The sequence below is a fragment of the Helianthus annuus genome, chromosome 1 (assembly GCF_002127325.2).
Source record: "Helianthus annuus cultivar XRQ/B chromosome 1, HanXRQr2.0-SUNRISE, whole genome shotgun sequence".
NCBI lineage: Eukaryota > Viridiplantae > Streptophyta > Magnoliopsida > Asterales > Asteraceae > Helianthus > Helianthus annuus.
Window position 1 is genome coordinate 18,045,478 of NC_035433.2, and position 7,229 is coordinate 18,052,706.

Here is a 7,229-nt window from a genome sequence, read left to right on the forward strand (position 1 = left end):
TTAAAGGTCTATCATCACAGTCACAAAGGCTTGAATGTATGAATTTTCACAATACCGCATAAATGTTTTGTTAGTGCATTATCTGTCTATCGCCTCTGTCAATCTAGTCCGTAGCAGAAACTGAAGAAAACGAGATTTGTATTGTTATATTAGTGATAGTTAGTCAAAAAGGCAAGGTGGCATAATTGTAATTAATGAGAAATCTCATTAAAAGCCAAGGACTATAAGTAGGGAGGTTATGTTTAGATTAGGAACTTTTGGCCATTTTACATTTTGGAGAGCTAGAGGCTAGAGAGAGAAAGCTCGTGTTTGTGATTCAGGTGCTGTACGTTTTCAGATCTAATCAATAGAATCACAGTTTAGATTACGTCTCGTGTGTTCGGTCACGTTCGTGTACGGATTCCGCACGTCACACGTTCGGTTACGCAATCGTTTCAGAGTCAAAGCCGGTCCTACAAGTTTGTCTCGTTGCAGGGAAGATTGGAAATACCAATTTGACGAAAGAAGATTACGATCAATTAGACCCCGAGGAGATGGAACTAATGGATATAAGATGGTGCATGGCCAGTGCGGTTCGTCGAGCACAGCGGTTCATGGAGATCACAGAAGAGGAAAAACTCAAATTTGGACAACAATCTAATGAGGAGTTTGATGCTATTAAAAAGAAACAACAACAGGCCAAGGATGTTTCAAAGAAAGTGTGTTTTAAGTGTGATCAAATTGGACATGTTGCACGAAAGTGTCCATATCCAAAGTCTGTTGATGTTGAAAAACAGAAATCTGAGAGTGTGAAACCAAGGTCAACCAGATTTGATTCGAGACAAACTTGGAGGTATAATACAAAAAAGTTTGCTTCAAATCAAAATTGGAAATCAAACCCAAACAAATTTAAATCAAGACAGACCTGGAATTCTCACACACCCAGATTGAGAACGACACAGAGTTGGAGAACATCTGTTGACATGACAAAACCTCAAGAGTTTTGGAAACCTAAAAATGTTGTTCAAAATCAAAAGGTTCAGAAAAGAACAAATTTTTACAAAAGAGGTACTCCGGGAGGTCAAGTGTGGAGTGTTAAGAAACATATCAATTCGATAAAAGAAGAAAAAGTTGAGGTTAAAATTGATGATGTTTTTGAGAAAAATGACAGGAATTATCCGGTTTTACATGGAAGAATTCATGTTCAATTACCTGAGTCTAAACATGCTTGGGTTGCTTTGTTCAAATGATCAAATTGTTGATTGTGCAGGTGCTCAATGGTGCTGAAGATTGTGAGATTGTTAGTTGGAGCAACCTTGCACAGGAAGAGGTTGAAGAACCCTGGTTTTGGTCAAACAGGGAGTTTGTTTGTTGTTTTGTGTAACTGTGTGATGTTTGATGTTATTTCTGTTTGAATAAGTATTGACTGAATACGCCGAAACCCTCACGGCTGAACAAACATGATTACTGTCACAGATTGAAAAACGGTTTTCTAACTGTCAAAATCAATGGGTTGTAAATCATGGGGGTACTTGATAATAGATTTTCTGCAAATCAGAGCACTTTAAGGAGAAAATGGATGGCGAGACAAAGTTATCAGTGTTGGTTTGTCAAATTTCTTTAATGATTTTGTATTTTAAGGGGAGAAAAGTTGTTAGAAAATACAAAAACATTAGAAAATTTGAAAAATACAAAAACATGATAAAATTGAAAAAGAGCTTGTGTATATAGGGAAAATGATAGTACATCGGCTAGACAATTACAGTATGCTAAAGATTTGGAAAGACAAAATGAGTTAAACAGTCTCACTATTGATGTGTCGATAGGTTTTCATACATTTAGTAGATTTATTCGGGATATAAACCTAAAATTTCGAACTTGTGAAATTCGTGGGGAACTCTACTTGGATATATAGGTAACCCCTGAAATCTCGTTTGAAAGGTCCCATATTCTGAAATACTAGGTCTTTATACTCAGTGATATCTGGGGTATTATTCCGGGACTTCTGCTGTATGGAAGTACTGACCTAGTCCCCGAATAATACTTTCTACAAAATGCTTGAAACATAGCATCGCCCTCAGCAAGCTGATAGCTGATGAAACAATAAAATTGATAGTCGTTGCTGTTGTAATTAAAAGATCCTCTAAAGAGGACACACCAAAAGTCGAGCCGTCATCTCTCTGCTGAACGGAAGTTCTGACCTGAGCTCTCACGGTTTCGCACCTAACCCCTTACAGATATCATCTGTGGTATACTCACATGTAAGACTGAATATCTGGGATTCTGGAAACGGGAGTATATTCAAGAGGTGGGATACATGAATTGAACTAAGTTCTTAAGACACTTAAACTGTATCCTGAATAGATTGAAGTTTGTGTGAGAATTTAAGATGGATCAGTATATCGACAATCAAGGTGAATTGTTTAAGTCTGATTATGTAATGTAGCTTAACGGTACTAGTAATTTGTCTGAAAAGCTGATATGATTCCCAGACACGCTCGCCAAAAATAAATTGGTAAATAGTTTACTTTCTGCAATTTAGGTTTTTCTGTTATTTCATTTCTTAGTTTAGAACACATTAAAAATCCAAAAAGATTTTGATTTCTGCTTTATTTTCGACAACTGATATCTGAAATGCTGAGTTTCAAAATCTAAGTAAGTTGATTGTGTTTCTGAAAATAAAACAAGTTCATTAATTTGAAACTTGAAATTTCTATAAAAGTTCAAAAACAGTTTGTGATATCTCCAAGGTCATTGACTTGAACTTGGATGATAAACTGTGAGGGAGTTGGATTCTTTAATGCTGCCATATCTATAATGTATGTTGATAGGGGAAGTGGATTAGAGAATTAGTTTGATGATTTTAAAACGTTGTTACTTATAAATGTTTGAGTGTTGCAGATGTTATTCTAGACTACGATCCCGAAAGCCGAGTCTAAGGGGGAGTCTGAAGACGAGCTCAACGCAAACGGAAGCGTGCAAAGAGCCAGGTATCGTTCCTAGAAGAGCTTGTAACCGGAAAGCCGGGTGTCGATCCCAAAAGCACGGAAGCTTGACGAAAGGGGGAGCCTGAAGAGTTTACCGAAAGGGGGAGCTGAAGCTAAAAACAGATCCACGAGGATTCTGTTCAAACAAAAGAGAGTCTACGTTGATGAAGACTCAAGAGAGAGAGAAAGAAAAGGCGCTACGAGCTTGACTACGGATTGACTGCGGCAATATCCAAGGGGGAGTCTGTTCGTGCATTATCTGTCTATCGCCTCCGTCAATCTAGTCCGTAGCAGAAACTGAAGAAAACGAGATTTATATTGTTATATTAGTGATAGTTAGTCAAAAAGGCAAGGTGGCATAATTGTAATTAATGAGAAATCTCATTAAAATCCAAGGACTATTAATAGGGAGGTTATGTTTAGATTAGGAACTTTTGGCCATTTTACATTTTGGAGAGCTAGAGGCTAGAGAGAGAAGCTAGAGAGAGAAAGTTCGTGTTTGTGATTCAGGTGCTGTACGTTTTCAGATCTAATCAATAGAATCACAGTTTAGATTACGTCTCGTGTGTTCGGTCACGTTCGTGTACGGATTCCGCACGTCACACGTTCGGTTACGCAATCGTTTCGGAGTCAAAACCAGTCCTACATGTTTGTATCAGTATAGCATGCAATTGTTCCACAAAACATAACTTTGAATTAAACTATGTTTAATTCAATACCCTGTTTTTGTGCATTTTACCTATGGCCCAATTGATATATTTTCACATGCCATACATGATATTTTGGATACACATTATATGATTTACAGTAAACATAAACAATTTGACAATTATATACACACTTGGTGGTTTACATTAGACATGAACAAATTTTGATATGGTTTACACAATAACACTTGACAATTGATTTATACACGAACAATTTACATGGTGGTTGGTTTGGGTAAATGGTTTGAGTAACGTGGCGTATGTAATATGATACAAACATGGTGGATACGCCGCTGGTACTTCCTATATATAAATGTTTGTATAATATTACCTATCGTAGCATTATTTAAATCATTTCAGTTTAGACATATTACGTTTTACACAAATAACATATTCTTCACAAGACATTATTTTTACAAACAACTTATCTTATGCAAACTCATTTTACTAGGTTATTCATTTAACCTTACACTTTATTTATACATATCATCTGATCTTATCGTTTTTCATATGATTTACAAAACAAAACAATTTACGAGGTTCATGACTGACTGTTATTAAACGTTTTCTTTAAACTTAAGTCATGAATCCCATTTTCGCAAAACCTATGTATCTCACAGGCATTTTTATGCTGACGTACCTACTTTCACATGTGTTTTCAGGAGCTATCGCTTAGGATGATGATTGTGACACTAGGGCGGACCTGTGCCTTAGAGACATAAAACGAAGATAGACTTAGTTTGAATATGTTCTAAACACTTTATTTCCTGTTTTGAAACAATGTAACACTCGTGGTTGATAAATAAAATATAACTTTGTATGCCATAGTTGTGAAACAAATAATTCTGTCTCAACACTCCCCGACATTTCCGCCGCGGTTGCATGTTATACGCGGTCGGAGTGTGACAGAAGAGTTGGTATTAGAGCCAATGGTTATAGGGAATTAGGTTATTAGTAATGCTTTGACCTAGACTATAACTTTCTTGGACCCTAACACAAGTTATCTTGTGTTTAGATTTTAAAACATGCACTTCACCTATCCTTAGGTGATAACCATAACGAGAATAGCGATTCCGAATCCGCTTTGAAAATTAATCATCTGTTCTAGGATGATTGATTTCTAGGTTTTGAACCCTCTGTTATATGGTTTTGAACCCCTTTGAATTTTCAAAATCTCGTCAAAGTTTTGGGTTTTAATAGTGTGAACACGTGCAAACTGGAAGAGTGAATGCCTGTTCCCCGGGTTTTCTGTCTAAGGCTAGAGTGTTCGTACAAATCCACATAATCGGACCAGTCACTCTTACCTGGGAACTCTTGGGGTGAGTGTTCGCTTATAGGCGAGCATGTCTTCGCAATACATTATTTTTGACCCATTTACTTTGATTAGACATTGTGTATCGCTTGTTTGCTTAGCGATACATAACCATCATCTTTGCTTTTGTTGATTTTGTTTCATCTCATTCTCTTCATCCAATCATCTCACTTGTTTCCTTTCATGTTTTCCTCTTCTAGAATGCCTCCTCGACGCGACAATCAAGTAGGAAATGCCGAGCTGGCAGAAATTATTGCACCGCAAATGGCTGCTGCACTTCCAAACCTCTTTGCTCAATGGAATCAAGCCAACAACAACAACAATGCTCCATGCAATTTCAAGAATTTTAACTCGGCTAAACCACTCAAGTTTAGTGGTTCTGAGGGAGCAACTGGGCTTCTTCAATGGTTCGAGAGCATTGAGAATACATTCCGTCACGTGCAGTGTCCTGACAATCGCAAGGTCGAGTTTTCTTCGAGTGTGTTTCAGAAGAGGGCTCTTACGTGGTGGAACGGGGTAATGAGGGACCGTGGTGCAGAAGTTGCTCTAGCTCAGACATGGGCTGAACTTAGGGCACTAATGATGAGGGAGTTCTGTCCTCGTCATGAGCAGCGAGCTTTGGAGAAAGAGTTTGATGACTTGAAGCAATACAGTGGCGAGCACCGGGTATATACTGATAGGTTTGAGGAGTTGAGTCTGCTTTGCCCGACAATGGTTGCCCTACTCGACAAGGCCATCGAAAGGTACACCGATGGCCTACCTGACTCGGTACAAGACATCATTACTGGTAGTAACCCTACCACACTCCGTCAGGCGATTGAATTATCAGCGACACTGACTGAGTCGCAAATTCGAAAGGGAAAGCTACACAAAAAGGGTGACAAGGGTAAGAACCAGGCAGCTCCCAACCAACCCGCACAGCCTCCAGCAAAGAAACCTTATGCAGGGAATGCACCTTTGTGCAATAGATGCAACGGTCACCATCAACCGCAATTTCCGTGCCGTATCTGTACTAACTGTGGGAAGCCAGGTCATCTTGCTGGTGTTTATCGCTTTGCTCAGAATCAGGCAGTTCAGAACCCGGTTCAACAAGTTGCTCAGCCTCTTGCTCAGCAACAAGGTCAAGCTGCACGACCTCATTTTCCTCCTGGTTCGTGCTACAATTGTGGGGATCTGACCCACTACAGAAACCGGTGCCCAAGGCTAGCCAACCAGAATCAGAATCAGACTCAGGCTCGAGGTCGAGTCTTCAACATGAACGCACAAGAGGCACAAGCAGATGATAATGTGGTGAACGGTACGTTCTTTATTTATCAGCCAGCATCTGTTCTTTTCGATTCGGGTGCCGATAAGAGTTTTGTGTCTTTATCTTTTGAGCTATTTCTTCACGTGTCTAGAACAAAACTAAGTAAACCATTGACAGTAGAAGTGGCTAATGGTGAACCCATTGTTCTTGATTCTGTTCTCCGCAACTGCCAGTTGAACCTTAACAACCATCTTTTTTCTATTGACCTCACGCCTATGCAACTTGGAAGCTTCGACGTTATTGTGGGTATGGATTGGTTAGCCAAGCATCGCGCAGAGGTAATTTGTTTCAAGAAGATTGTTCGTGTGCCGCTTTCGTCAGGTGAGATCCTACAGGTTCGTGGTGAGAAACCTGCTGGTGGTCTCAAACTCATGTCTTGTTTTAAAGCTTGGAAGTATCTACGGAAGAACTATGTGGGCTTTTTGGCACATGTTGTAGCAGATAAGGGCAAAGGTAAATCTATTCAAGATATTCCTGTTGTCCGAGATTATTCTGAGGTATTCCCTGAAGATCTACCTGGTCTACCCCTAGCACGCCAAGTCGAGTTTCGTATTGATCTCGTACCTGGTGCAAATCCCATTGCCAGAGCTCCATATCGTCTTGCACCGTCTGAGATGCAAGAGTTGTCTAAGCAGCTTCAGGAACTCTCTGACAAAGGCTTTATCCGTCCTATCTTTTCATCTTGGGGTGCTCCCGTTCTTTTTGTCAAGAAGAAGGATGGATCTTTCAGGATGTGTATCGATTATCGTGAGCTTAACAAGCTTACCATCAAGAATCGATATCCCCTACCTTACATCGATGATCTCTTTGATCAATTGCAAGGCACTTCTTATTTTTCAAAGATTGATCTGCGATCTGGATATCATCAACTTCGTGTGCATGAAGAAGATATTCCCAAGACAGCGTTCCGCACTCGTTACGGGCATTATGAGTTCACA